At 42.2% G+C, this 14,982-nt stretch overlaps 1 pseudogene; it reads left to right on the top strand.

Moving 5' to 3' along the window:
* Positions 1-6,618: 6,618 nt before the first annotated feature.
* LOC102432148 lies at positions 6,619-8,287 on the top strand (annotated as a pseudogene).
* Positions 8,288-14,982: the final 6,695 nt, after the last annotated feature.

The raw sequence follows: 14,982 nt of genomic DNA on the forward strand, positions 1-14,982 counted from the left end.
GTGTAGTCAAAGAAACTGGGATGGAGCTGAGGCAGGCCAGAGGGTGAGCTGGGCGTACAGTGCAAATTACTGAAACTCTAGAAATTAGTTTTCAGTGCTTTTGGTGCAAGCAATTAGTGACTGGCTTGTGTATTCACCTTGGAGCTTCTCTATGATTTTTTAAATATATTTTATTGATTTCAGAGAGGGAGAAAGAGATGGAAACATCAATGATGAGAGAGGATCATTGATCGGCTCCCTCCCTCACGCCCCCCACTGGGGATCGATCCCACAACCCCGGCAGGTGCCCTCGACTGGAATGAAAACTGGGACCCTTCAGTCCGCAGGCCGACCCTCTATCCACTGAGCCAAACCAGCCGGGGCTCAATGTGATTTCTTAATGTTTAAAAATTCTATTTCCAATCGTGCTGTTTTTAGAGAATATATAAGTTACTGTGACCTAATTAAAGTTTCTTGTCCCAATATTAAATTTTGTACATGGTGTAAAGAAATAAACATTATGGAATCACTTAGAAAAATCTAGTTTCAAGTCAAACCTGTTTCTTTTCTTCAAAAATATTTACATTGCATACACTTCTCATTCCACTCAAAAAGAATTACAGAGGTTTGCCACTACTTACAACATAGCTTGCCTTTTTTTTTTCCAATAGGTTTGATTTTTTGTTTTTGTTTTTATTGATTTCAGAGAGGGAGAGAGAGATAGAAACATCAATGATGAGAGAACCCGTGACTGGCTGCCTCCTGCATGCCCCCTACTGGTGATCGAGCCCACAACCTGGGCATGTGCCCTCGACCGGAATGGAGCCTGGGACCCTTCAGACTGCAGGCCGATGCTCTATCCACTGAGACAAACCGGCTAGGGCTAGCTTCCCTTTAAAACCCACAGAAGAATTCAAAGTAAAGTAACATCTGAACCATAGAGCTTAAATATTGAATTCCTCACGTGAGTAGATCCTATAGTGTTCATTTTATAAGCAACAGACTTTCTGATATGCAAAAAAAACAACATGCCTTTTTTCACATTTATTTTAATACTAGAGGCCCGGTGCACGAAATTCATGCACAGGTGCGGTCCCTAGGCCTGGCCGGTGCTCAAAGCACGAGTGTCTAGCATGGAAGGGCAGGTCCCAGCTGACCTCTGGGCCCTGGGCCCCCGTGTACCCCCCTCTGCCTGAGTCACAGTGCCCGAGTCCCCATGTGGAGATGCGGTGAGTGTGGCCAGATGCCACGGGCCAGGGCGCAGCATGGACCTCTGGGCCACCCAGCAGTGCCACAAGGAATCCGGGTAGGCAGCGCACTCTCTTCCGGCCGGCCTCACAGACCAGCTCCTGGGCGAACCCACGGGGAGCCCAACCAGCCCCTGTGGTCCCAGAGGCTGTGGCCCAGCTCACCCGAAAGAGGCCTCGAAGGTGCGGGTGGGCTCCTTGCAGGCGTCCAGCACCTGAGCACGGGGGCTTCCTCGGGGCGGGAGTCCTGGTGTCCCAGAGGTGGGTAGCAGGGGGAGAGAGAGGAGCTCCATCCCCATCACCCCGCCCCCAGGTAGCCGGCTAAAGGTCACAGTGTGCCACGCCAAGGGCAATCCCGAGTGTGGGGGGTGAAAGGATTAAGGAAAGACAGACAAGAGAATAATAGCTGGGTCTCGGTGGGACGCTGCCTCCCTGATGAGACAACGACAGCGCCCACAAGCCATGTATTTTATAGCAGATGTCACAAGGCACAAAGCAAAGGCGTGATCACGTTGTTAACAGCATTCTCATGAGTTCCAACCTCACTCAACTATATGCACCTGAACTCTACCACAAGGCACGTGGGGTTACGTGTTCGGACCATAGGTTCAAGCTTGCAACCACAGCCGTTGGCTATAATTGTGCTGGCCCTGCCCTCCAGCTGGGACTTGCACGTGGCAATGAGAGGACCCTGTCCTTTCATTAGTCCGAGTCTTGACTGGCCAAAACACCGTAACCACGCCCCACATCGCAGTGCGTCTCCAATGCCCGCCATGGTCCACGACGCCCCCTGGTGGTCAGTGCACGTCATAGCAAGCAAACTCCAGGTCTTTTTGTTGAACAACCCCCCAAGGGGACAATTTGCATATTAGGCTTTTATTATATAGGATTTCTTCAATAAGAATTTCTTTTTTTTTGTTTTTTTGTGTGTATTTATTGGAAATGTACTGTATATATCATGCTAAGATTGCACTGAATATCTTGAGGATATATTAGAAACATTTCCAAGGACTTCACATTTGCAAGTTTATGAACCCTTGTCTTGAAAAGTTCATGATAACAATTGCTTTAATTTTTTAAAGTCATTCAAAAAGGTTGCTCACATTCATATGCACAAAAACTTCATTTGGGGTAGCTAATAATGTTTCAAGCATATTTTATATTTTAAGGCTTATCTATATTTTATATTTTAAAATGTGCTTCCATATTTTTTAATAAAGTAATATCACCATCTTCTAAAGCCCCAAATTCATTTAAAATATTTTGACAAGAAAAGGAAACCAAATATATGCTTAATTCTACAATGTCTTTATTTCCCATTGCAATAATTTAATTCACTGACAATATTATAATAAAAATAAGAATGGACATAATTATTTCAATGAGTATTTTATGTAGAACCTGAGACACTAGAGTCTACTTTCAATATTTTTTAATGAATTGTTAAATACTGAGAAAACAGAGGCCTTTATCAGAATTCATCAAAATTCTGTTATCTTGTAAGAATGTGGTTATCAGGAGTATGAGAAGAATAACACATTTCCGTTTTTTCCTACACTTGATGTCTTGGCAAAATTACTTATTGTCCCCACTCCTGCTGAATGAGTGCATAACAACCTCATTCTAAACTGGCTGCCTCTGCTTCCAAAATTAGAAGTAAAACACCTGTTGTGTCTGACACTGGGCCTGTTTAAGGAAATCCTTTAGGTATTTTGAGACCTAATCCAAGACAGCCCCACTGTATGCCAAATCCCCAAATATAGCTTGCTGTTCAGACAACCTTAGAGGATCCTATGCCTTTAAACTGGACCACTTACTTTCAAAGGATCTTTACTTGTTAGCATTAACTTCTGAAACTTTTTGAGAATCCACATCTGAAATTAAAATGTTCAAATCTACAGCCATCCCACCCTGGATACATCAGATCTTGTCTGATCTTGGAAGCTAAGCAGGGTCAGGCCTGGTTAGTACTTGGATGAAATGAAAATGTTCACTCTGACCAGCAAAAGTTAAAAATTCTTAAACAGTGGTATTTTAATCAAATAAAACCTGAAAGATTCAGTACTTCTGAGAACCCACCCCTCTGGTGTGGCTCAATAGTTGAGCATTGACCCATGAACCAGGAGGTCACAGTTCAATTCCTGGTCACGGCACTTGCTGGGGTTGCGGGCTTGATCCCCAGTAGAGAGTGTACAGGAGGCAGCCAATCAATTATTCTCTCTCATCATTGATGTTTTTATCTCTCCCTCCCCCTTCCTCTCTCTAAAATCAGTAAAAACATATTTTTAAAAAATACTCCTGAGAACCTAATGAAATTAATCAAATTCATCTTATGCAAATGGGTCAACTAGCTTTCTTTCCTTGTACACAATCAAGTCCGTTTAGAGCTAATAATTGTACTGGATGGAATTTTTTATTTAAAAAAAAAAATGTTTGCCCTAGCCCAGCCGTGGACAAACTACGGCCCGCGGGCCGAATCTGGCCCTTTTGAAATGAATAAAACTAAAAAAAAAAAAAAAAAAAAAAGACCGTACCCTTTTATGTAATGATGTTTACTTTGAATTTATATTAGTTCACACAAACACTCCATCCATGCTTTTGTTCCGGCCCTCCGGTCCAGTTTAAGAACCCATTGTGGCCCTCGAGTCAAAAAGTTTGCCCACCCCTGCCCTAGCTGGTTTGGCTCAGTGGATAGAGCGTCAGCCTGCAGACTCAAGGGTCCCAGGTTCGATTCCGGTCAAGGGCATGTACCTTGGTTTCGGGCACATCCGCAGTAGGGAGTGTGCAGGAGGCAGCTGATTGATGTTTCTCTCTCATCAATGTTTCTAACTCTCTATCCCTTTCCCTTCCTCTCTGTAAAAAAATCAATAAAATACAGTGGGGCCTTGACTTACGAGTTTAATTCGTTCCGAGACCGAGCTCGTTAAAGAGCTCGTTAACTCAAATTACTCTATCAACTCAATGCAAAAAATCGGCCGAGAGACAGCTGGTATCTCAAAAAACTCGTTAGTCGGGACACTCGTAAGTCAAGGCCCCACTGTATATATTTCTTTAAATGATAGGTGTGGACGAAAGAAGCCACATGTTAACCTGACAAGCTCAGGGAAGGCCTGCATGGCAGTCTTGTAAACTCAAAGACCTAAAAAAACCAAAAAAGGATGGTCTGAAATTAAACTTTAACTAAAAGAAGTTTTGGTGGGTAGTTACCTCTTAGGCCAGTATCTTCACTGACAAGGTCAACCTTTACCTTAACTGAGCCTGTCTTTTTGCATCTATGATAACATATCTTTGAAATGTCTGGGTAACTTGTAACTTCCCTTTTTCTGGACCCCTTGGGGCACAACCTAATGTGCCTGGACGCCAGGACAGATACCACAAATTCCTTCATTGTTATCATATTAATTGTTCCTGTACCCACTTAAGTATGTGTCTATTGTTTTACTTATCCAATCCCAGAGGTTTCTGGGCTTTGCTTTCTCCCACCTCTCTAATCTATCACCAGTGGATTTCATGTAACCCATCTACGTCCCCTCCTTTGATTGCAATGCATAAAAATAGATGAGAAATTGCCATTTTCTGGAGCATTATCTCAATCCATTGAGGTTCTGCTTCCCGGCAATGGTCGACAGTTTGGCTCAAGTAAACTCACAAAAATTCTTTACAGCTTTCAATGTTTTTGTTAACATAGATTTTCTGGAGGTTCCCCCCCCCCCAATAAAAGTTTAGATAGTATAGTAGCCAGCCTCTAAGATGGCCCCCAATAATCCCTGCCTCCTAGTATTCACACTCTTATATATAATTGTCCCCACCTTGTACCAAGGTTGGTCTACATCAGTGGTTCTCAACCTTCCTAATGCCTCGACCATTTAATAAAGTTCATCATGTTGTGGTGACCCCCAATTTCATTGTTACAAATTGAACATAATTAAAGCATAGTGATTAATCACAAAAACTATATGTAATTAGACATGGCGTTGGGAGGGGGAGCGGGCATGTGCCATGTACGCCAGGTCCCTTGAAGCATGGGCTGTGCGGATGTTTCTTCCCTGTGGCGACTGTGTCGGGCGGCGGGGGTGGACCGGCTTCCGGCAAATTCCCCCATTTTTGTTTTTTGAATGACAGCGCATGTGGATCGGCGGCCTCCTCTCGGATTGGGTTGTTTGGGACTCGGAAGAAGACTTGTTTGTGACTTTGCCGGCAGGTTAGTCCGAGGCTTAACCCTATATCGGCTCCCCACATCTGTTAAAAGATCAATACAGAGTCTTTTTTTCTTTAGACTCAGTATGGCACATCTTCTCAATCTAAGTTCTGAACTATCCACCTTGTTACCCTATTTATTCTCTATAGGGGGGTCTGCAGCACCCTGGTGGAGTCCTATCCGTCCCAAGTGTGGGGGTTCTCAATGGGGGGGCTTACCTAGGGGAATCCTGTTCCAGGGGTTCCCAAAGGTGTGGACGGAGTCAGCGAAGACTAACCACCCTCTTCCTACGGTGGAGTCCTATCTGTCCCAAGAGTGGGGCTTACCTAGGGGAATGGGGGGGCTTACCTAGGGGTCCTTGTTCGGGCGCTGATGTGGGGTTGGGCCTCGGACTGACCTGTTGGTGGGGTCACAAGCGGGTCTTTTTCCGAATCTTGAACGGCCCAGTCTGGGGAGTGGCCGCTGATTTGCACGCGCTGTCATTTAGAAAGTGAAGATGGGGGAATTTGCCAGAAGCCTGTCCACCCTTGCTGCTTGGCGCAGTCGCTGCGGGGAGGAGACATCTGCACAGCTTGTGTTTTGGGGGACCTGGCGTGTGTGGCATATGTTTGCTCCCCCTCTTAACGCTATGTGTTTTAAACAGGACCACCTCCCTGAGAAAGGTTGTTTCCCCAGGTGAGGATTTTTCCCTGGAGTTAGGGAGGGAATAAAACCCCTTAACTAAGTGCCAGTCGGGTAATTAATCACTTTAACTACGAACAATCATGCTTAAGCTACATAATCTTTACTTAGGATAATCTCCTTCAGTTACTTCCTTGTAGCTTAATAGAACAATAGAGTAACCTTGGAATGGAGATAAGAAACGCCCTAACCTTTGGAATAGAATGGATAGGATTTAAATCAACTGGTATAAATACAGATGTAACAAGACAATAAAGACAGAACTTGGCTGGAGATCCTGGCTAGAGAACCTGGCTAGGCTGCTGATCAACTGAATGCTGTCTCCGTGTCATTCCTTCTTCGCCGACTCCGTCTACAACTTTGGGAACCCCTGGACCTGCTGGGGTTGGACCCCAACAATTTTATAACCTACCAACTTTTTAAAAAATTAAATCTATTGAGGGTTGGGGAGGGAGGGCTGCTGAGCAACCATCACTGACAGCAGAGGCCCCAAGGCAGAGGCTCCAGGAACCAGGCACAGCAGCTACACAGAAAAGATGGGCGAGGAGACCAATGATGACAAGAAGCCAACAACTAAATTTGAACTAGAGCGAGAAACAGAACTTCGCTTTGAGGTGGAAGCGTCTCAGTCAGTTCAGTTGGAGCTGCTGGCTGGCATGGCAGAAGTCTTTGGCACAGAGCTGACCCAGAACAAGAAATTCACCTTTGATGCTGGTGCCAAGGTAGCTGTTTTCACTTGGCACGGCTGTTCGGTACAGCTGAGTGGCCGCACCGAGGTGGCTTATGTCTCCAAGGACACCCCTATGTTGCTTTACCTCAACACTCATACAGCGTTGGAGCAGATGTGGAGGCAGGCGGAGAAGGAAGAAGAGTGAGGCCCCCGGGTGATGGTAGTGGGCCCCACCGATGTGGGCAAATCCACAGTGTGCCACCTGTTGCTCAACTACGCAGTGCATTTGGGCTGCCGTCCCACTTATGTGGAGCTGGATGTGGGCCTGGGCTCTGTGTCTATCCCTGGTACCATGGGGGCCCTCTACATTGAGCGGCCGGCAGATGTTGAAGAAGGATTCTCCATCCAGGCCCCTCTGGTGTATCATTTTGGCTCCACCACTCCTGGCACCAACATCAAGCTTTATAATAAGATTACATCTCGTCCAGCAGATGTGTTCAACCAAAGGTGTGAAGTGAACCGAAGGGCTTCTGTGAGTGGCTGTGTCATTAACACCTGTGGCTGGGTCAAGGGCTCTGGTTACCAGGCCCTGGTGCATGCAGCTTCAGCCTTTGAGGTAGATGTGGTTGTGGTTCTGGATCAAGAACGACTTTACAATGAACTGAAATGGGACTTGCCTCACTTTGTGCATACTGTGCTGCTCCCTAAATCAGGGGGTGTGGTGGAGCGCTCCAAGGATTTCCGGCGGGAATGTAGGGATAAGCGTATCCGTGAGTATTTCTATGGATTCCAGGGCTGTTTTTATCCCCATGCCTTCAATGTCAAATTTTCAGATGTGAAAATCTACAGAGTTGGGGCACCCACCATTCCAGACTCCTGTTTGCCTTTGGGCATGTCTCAGGAGGACAATCAGCTGAAGCTAGTACCTGTCACCCCTGGCCGAGATATGGCGCACCACCTCCTGAGTGTCAGCACTGCTGAGGGCACGGAGGAGAACCTTTCTGAGACCAGTGTGGCCGGTTTCATCGTGGTGACGAGTGTGGACCTGGAGCATCAAGTGTTTACTGTTCTCTCTCCAGCCCCCCGTCCACTGCCTAAGAACTCCCTTCTCATCATGGATATCCGGTTCATGGATCTTAAATAGAGATCAGGGAGTCTTGCTGCCTGGGGCATGGAGATCTGTGGCCATCACAGAGACAGATGGGCTGAAGAGGGAGAGTCTTTTGAGGCCAGGCTGACCAGTAAATGGTGGACTAGTAAAAAGCATATAGTCTACCTCTTAAAACAGGTGTTGGTAACTTAACTACTAATCTTGAGCCAAAAGGAAAACCATGAGACTATGATTGGTTTCTTAGATCACCTAAGGTGCCACTTCAAATTCTCTAAGGACCTGGAGAATCCCATTTCTTTAACCAGTTACTGTGTGGACTCATTTTTTAAAAAAATCACTGCTTTATATGCTATATATCATATTTGTTACCTTATTTTTCCAGGATGTACGAGTGTATTAGAAGGACTCTTTTCAATAAAATTCAAACTTGGAAAAAAAAATGTAATTATATATGTGTTTTCCGATGGTCTTAGGCGACCCCTGTGAAAGGGTCGTTTGACCCCCAAAGGGGTCGCGACCCACAGGTTGAGAACCTCTGGTTTACATGATCAATAGAATATAGTAGAGCAAAAGTGATGGTATGTTGCTTTTACTTTGAATGTCACTTCTGAGATTAGGTTATAGCAGTGGTCAGCAAATCGCGGCTCGAGAGCCACATGCGGCTCTTTGGCCCCTTGAGTGTGGCTCTTCCACAAAATACCACGTGCGGGCGCGGGTATAGTGCGATTGAAACTTCGTGGCCCATGTGCAGAAGTCGGTTTTCGGCCTGGGCGAGTCTATTTTGAAGAAGTGGCGTTAGAAGAAGTGGGGGGTGTCGGTCGGTTGGTCGGTGGGCAAAGGGAGATGTGGCGCAGGCAGGCCGGGATATGCAGCCCGGGGGAGGTACATTGTTTTGAGGAACGTTCGCTGAGGGCGACCCCTTCCAACTCTCCCATCCACACTCGTCTATCTGAAACAAGTATACAAGACGAGTGAGGATGGGAGAGTTGGAAGGGGTTGCCCTCAGCGAATGTACCTCAATCAGATTGAGGACGTTTTTAGCAAAGGCCAGCTTAGGAGTACCCTAATTAAGTTAATAACAATGTACCTACCTATATAGTTTAAGTTTAAAAAATTTGGCTCTCAAAAGAAATTTCAATCGTTGTACTGTTGATATTTGGCTCTGTTGACTAGTGAGTTTGCCGACCACTGGGTTATAGAAATAGAAAACACTTGGCATTTTGTTGCTGTCTGACACTCCCTCTCTCATGGATAGGTGACTTCAGTGGAAGTTGCTATAGGTCCTAAAAAGAATTTCAGAGAGGTTCTCTTGGTAGAAAACTACAGCCTTCTGCCAACAGTCATGTGAGAACTTTGAAGTGAATCCTCCAACTCAGTCAAGCTTTCAGATGACTGCAGCCCTGGCTGAAATCTGGACTGCAACCTCATGAGAAAACCTGGAGCCAGAACCATCCAGCTACGCTCAGATCCTTTTTTTAATTTTTTAAATATATTTTTATTGATTTGAGAGAGGGAGAGAGAGATTGAAACATCAATGAGAGAAAATCATTGATTGGCTACTTCCTGCATGCCCCACAGTGTGGATCAAGCCCGCAACCCAGGCATACGCCCTTGACCGGAATCAAACCCGGGACTCTTCAGTCTGCAGGCCAAAGCTCTATCCACTAAGCCAAACTGGCTAGGGCTAAGCTAGATTCTCGGTTCTGAGATTCTGAGATTCTTGACCTCAGGAACTGTGTGAGATAATAAATGTTTGTTGTATTAAATTAAGCACTTAGATTTTAGCATAATTTGTTATACAGCAATCAATAAGTAACTCAGATACAATACTTTATTTTCTGTTTACTAGGTAGACATAGAATATATTTCAATAATTCATCAAAATAATCACTAACTTAATATCCTTAAGTGGTTTTATTAGTTCTCTAATAAACTAGCCAGTAAGTGGAATTTTTTAAAATATAAAATCCTTTACAAAAATAGAGTAACCTTTCCAGCCAGCATAGCTCAATGAATGAGCGTCAGCTTACGAATCAGGAGGTCACAGTTCGATTCTCAGTCAGGGCACATGCCCAGGTTGCGGGCTCTATCCCCAATGTGGGGCATGCAGGAGGGAGCCAATCAATGATTCTCTCTCCATCATTGATGTTTCTTCTCTCTCTCTCTCTCTCTCTCTCTCTCTCTCTCTCTCTCTCTCCCCCTTCCCCTCTGAAATAAACAAAAATATATTTTTAAAAAAGAGTAGCTGAAAAATGTCTGAACTTTATTGCCACATAGTATTTTGGTTTGCTTTCTGTAAAAATTCAAGTAATTGAATCCTACAACACCAAAATGATCATTATATAGCTTCGCTATTAATCCTAGGACTGAAACTTTGCAAATTACTTTTCCCAGAGTCCTTTGCCATCTGGCTGTTGAATTCTGCCATTAGGAAGCACTCAGAGGTAGTGGATTCCCAGCTCCACAGGAACATTTCTTCCAAAGAGGTGAATAGTAATTTCATTCTTTTCCCTTTTGTCTCCCCAGACCTAAATGTAGCTGTTTCTGCTGTTGGCTCTGAGTTAACCCAGTGTTCCACTCTTATTTTCTCAGTCCTGTAATTCTTGAGTAATCAATTCTCTACATAAAATCTCACGTTAAAATACCTAGTGCCCTTCCTTTTCTTTTCTCTCCTCTCCTCCCCCCAACTGAACTCTGGCTAATACAATATTTCACTCTGCTACCTGTAACACGCAGGAATATCCACCTCTTCCTTTATAAAGACATGGAAAGACTGAGTCTACTTAAGATTCATTTGCTGTAGTTCACATTTCTACTCTACATCTGTTCCTGGAGAGAAGCTTGAAAAGATTGACGGGGCTGTATTGACTACTTGCAATCAGAAAATGTTTCGGTAGCTGTATTTATGATGTCAAAACAGAGAAAAGGCAAAATACTTGTTGTATCAGTCAAGTTTTTGTTCTCAAGTATGGCAAATAACTGATTTGTCACACAATAGACAAAGTTTTCCTTCTATTTTTCTTTCTCTTTTAACTGAAATTACAAGCCATCCAGAATTCAAAGGCTAATTTTGTACCAATAAAGAAACAGCAAGGATAAAAAAGTCTTCACTCTGAAAAGCATCAGAAAGCTGGACCAATTAAATCAGGCTTCATTTAATGTTGAATTTGAATTTAAAATTAACACTGGAAAAGGAGATCCTAGTGAAAGCTTAAGCCCTCAGAAACCTTTTGTTTTAAATACTTCCCTATGGTTTAGCCCACATGCAAAAGACAGTTAATCTGCAGATGGGCACACATTCACAAATGAACTATTCAGTGTTGCAAATAAATACATTCACAGCCAATTGTATCCTTTCTGCAAATGGGCAGATTTTCATCTGGACCCCGAGTGCCAGGAACACACACATACATATCTCTCTGATGTTTCTGAAGGCTATCTAAAGGAACTATTTTTTCTGTAACCAATAACACTAAGGATTGTATATGTGTTTACTTCATGTGTTTACTTCTGAGAGATTTTCCAGTAGCTCAGTTGCATTCTTTTTTCTGATTACTACTGAAATGAAAAAGAAAATCAAACAAGTAGATGCATTTTTGTCCTTGGATAACACTGTTTATTACTCTTAATTCTTAATAGCAAAAAAAAGAAAAAGAAAAAGAAATTCAAATGCATTTAAGTTATCAAGAGCCACACCAGAAAATAGCAAAATTCTCTACATAGAGGGGCTGAAAATTAAGTGCTAACCCATAATCACCCCCCTCCCACCCTGCCCTCTTGCCATGTTCTTCCAGTAAAGAAAACAGATTAGTTTCTCAAAAGCCAGAGAGCAAAATTGAAGAGGACCTCAGAGAGCAAAAGAACATATCCCTAAATACACACTAGAAAAGTGCCTGAATTGAACAACCCCCCTGCACAGGAAGCAGCATATGCACCACTGTTCGCCTGTGAGGATTTTTCTTACCTCTTTCCTATTTAAAACATGAAGTGGGTAGAACATTTTAATCCAGAGTTTTTACTGTTGTAACCTAAGGACAATAATTTGAGGTTTTTAAATAGGTTAAGTGTCACCATGGAAACAAAAAGAAATCTCTCTGAGATATGCTTCTGCCTGGAGGTTAACACGAAAAAAAGAACGTGGGGCTCAAAGTATATGATCAAGTCTTGCACTTTGGAGCCAGCTGAACCTTTGGTCTGCGACTGGCCCTGAAAATGGATTTTTAATGTCCAAGTATATTATTGTTGGTTGCTTTATAAAATGGTGTGATCTCTCTGGGGAACAATTTGCAAATAATCATCAAAATTACAATTACACATACTCTCTGACCCAGCAGGTCTTCTGGGAATTTGTCCTACACATTTACAGAATTTACCCTACTGATATAAATAGCACATACATATATGCTAAATAATGCATAGATGAGGTTACTTGTTGGAACATTATCTGTAACAGCAAAAGCCTGGAAACAACCTAAATTTCTATTAATAGGGCACTGGCCAAAATAAAGTTTGGACTATTATGCAGCCATATTGATATGGAATGATAGACAATATGTAATTAAAGCAAAAACAAGTTGCAGTAACAAGCAACTTGTATAGCATGCTACTATTTATGTAAAAGGAAGGGATCGTGTTTATTTGTTTTTATGTGCATTACATATCTTGTACAGATTCACCAGAAAAATGCTGGCCTTGATTGCCTCATAAGCAGGAGAGCTGGGTAATGGGGGGACAGGGATGAAAGGGAGCTCTTTCATTGAATATTTCTTTTTTTTATTTTTATTTATTTATTTTTAAAATATATTTTATTGATTTTTTTACAGAGAGGAAGGGAAAGGGACAGAGAGTTAGAAACATCGATGAGAGAGAAACATCGATCAGCTGCCTCCTGCACACTCCCTGCTGGGGATGTGCCTGCAACCAAGGTACATGCCCTTGACCGGAATCGAACCTGGGACCCTTGAGTCCGCAGGCCAACGCTCTATCCACTGAGCCAAACCGGTTTGGGCCATTGAATATTTCTTAATAGTTTTTGAACTTCAAACCATGTAGATGCGCTATTTGAAAAAAATCAATAAAAGTGAAACAAAATGAAAATATACGGTATACAGGTGAACAAACTGTATACTGATCCACAAAAGTTTCACTGGTTCTGCCCACATTTAGAGATGTCTTATCGCTGTCTTTCATCTTGTACAAAAAGATTTTCTAACATGGAAAAAGTTTGTTCTGAAAATGTATTAAAATAGTAATAGCTAGTTGAACATATGGCATGTGCCAGGCAATATACTCAGTTTTTCACATATATTGTCCCTTTTAATTATCATAGTTCCATGAGACAGCTATTATTCTTATCTTCACTTACACAGAAGGATATTCATGTAACTAGTACAGCTAGGATCCACACCCCAGTCTTACTGACGCAAAAACTTGTGTTCAATCACTCTGCCATACTGTTGGGCTTTTCTTCTTTTAATATACTTAAATTCTTCAAAGACCTTTGGCTGTACATCAGCTTACTAAAATTGGATAAGTGGAAAACAATGTTTAGGCATCATTTGGCAACTGGTTATCTCATTTGATCAGTAAAAAAAAAGAAAGAAAGAAAACATTGTTTCAGAAGAGAAGCCAAAAACATTGGCTGCATTTTTGCATGACAATACAGTGTAATCTTGAAACCATCTGGTCAAAATCATAAATCATTAAATATAATTTGTGAGTGAAGAGGAACCTTCACCAGACTAGAATTAACCATCAACCCCCCACCACCAAAAAATAAAAATAAATGAATAACCTACTGTTCTTTCATGGCTTTGTACCAAGAGCCAGATGTGAAAACATTAGTTAGCATTGGGTATTGTGCAAATTTAAAATGTCTTAGGTTCACTGGACTTGAGTCTTGTAAAGTTCAAGTTTCACTTAGCTTTGGCAGGACTCAACCTTCGTCTTCAAAGGATAAAGATATTTGAAAAGCATCATAGGCCTTCAAATGTTTTTTACCAAACAATGCTGATTGCTTAACTATAAACAAATCAGTAACATCTGGATCACTTGCAACTTCACATGCAATTTTAAGGAGAAAAAAAAATGCCTGGAAGAATTTAGTTAGGGCTTAGTCAAATATAAAATTTGGGAAATAGACTTCTTTGGGTAGGTTTGTGAAATTTCATCCATCAAAAGATTACCTACATCCATTGTATATATCAAGAGACTAAAATTTAAAAGGTTATTTCTTTGCTGCATTACAAGAAAAATCACTCAACAGTATTCATGTAAATAATAACACCATCTTACATTAAAGGACTTTTTTATATTTTATAAAATCAATAACTGACTTTTAAAAGAGGCAGTGTGATAAAATTTTCAAGTATTTAGATGATTTTAATATCTTTTATTTTGAAAAACTTCTATCTACTTCCAAAAGAGTTTCAGGTCGTTTATAATGAAATACACACATGTTTCCTTCTGAGTCCAGTCAGGAAAACAGAAACCACTCAAGTTCTTTTACAAGAGGGATATTAATTCAGATAATTAAATGGTCACAAAACAGTGATAGAAAAGCTGAGAAGCCAAGCATAGGACATTGAGGCAACCCAGAGACTAGCAACACAGGACACTACCACCACCCTAGATGCTAGCCTTGTTTTATATTTCAGATTGGATAATGTGTGCCTCTCAGGATGTTCTCACAAATGGCCTCTTTTGTCTGCTTTGAGCACTACATTATCTGCATTATGGGGCTCGCACTAGGTCAATGATGGCGAACCTTTTGAGCTCGGCGTGTCAGCATTTTGAAAAACCCTAACTTAACTCTGGTGCCGTGTCACATATAGAAATTTTTTGATATTTGCAACCATAGTAAAACAAAGACTTATATTTTTGATATTTATTTTATATATTTAAATGCCATTTAACAAAGAAAAATCAACCAAAAAAATGAGTTCGCGTGTCATAGGTTCGCCATCACTGCACTAGGTCATTCCTAATCACCTCTAGTGTCACCTAGAGTGACCAGCCTTACTGCCACAATGGTTGCTAGAGAGTGTTGACAGAGTGAAATATGAAGTCTAGAGGACAAACTTAGGAATCAGAATTG

The sequence above is a fragment of the Myotis lucifugus genome, unplaced genomic scaffold (assembly GCF_000147115.1).
Source record: "Myotis lucifugus unplaced genomic scaffold, Myoluc2.0 scaffold_1, whole genome shotgun sequence".
In the NCBI taxonomy this organism is placed as follows: domain Eukaryota; kingdom Metazoa; phylum Chordata; class Mammalia; order Chiroptera; family Vespertilionidae; genus Myotis; species Myotis lucifugus.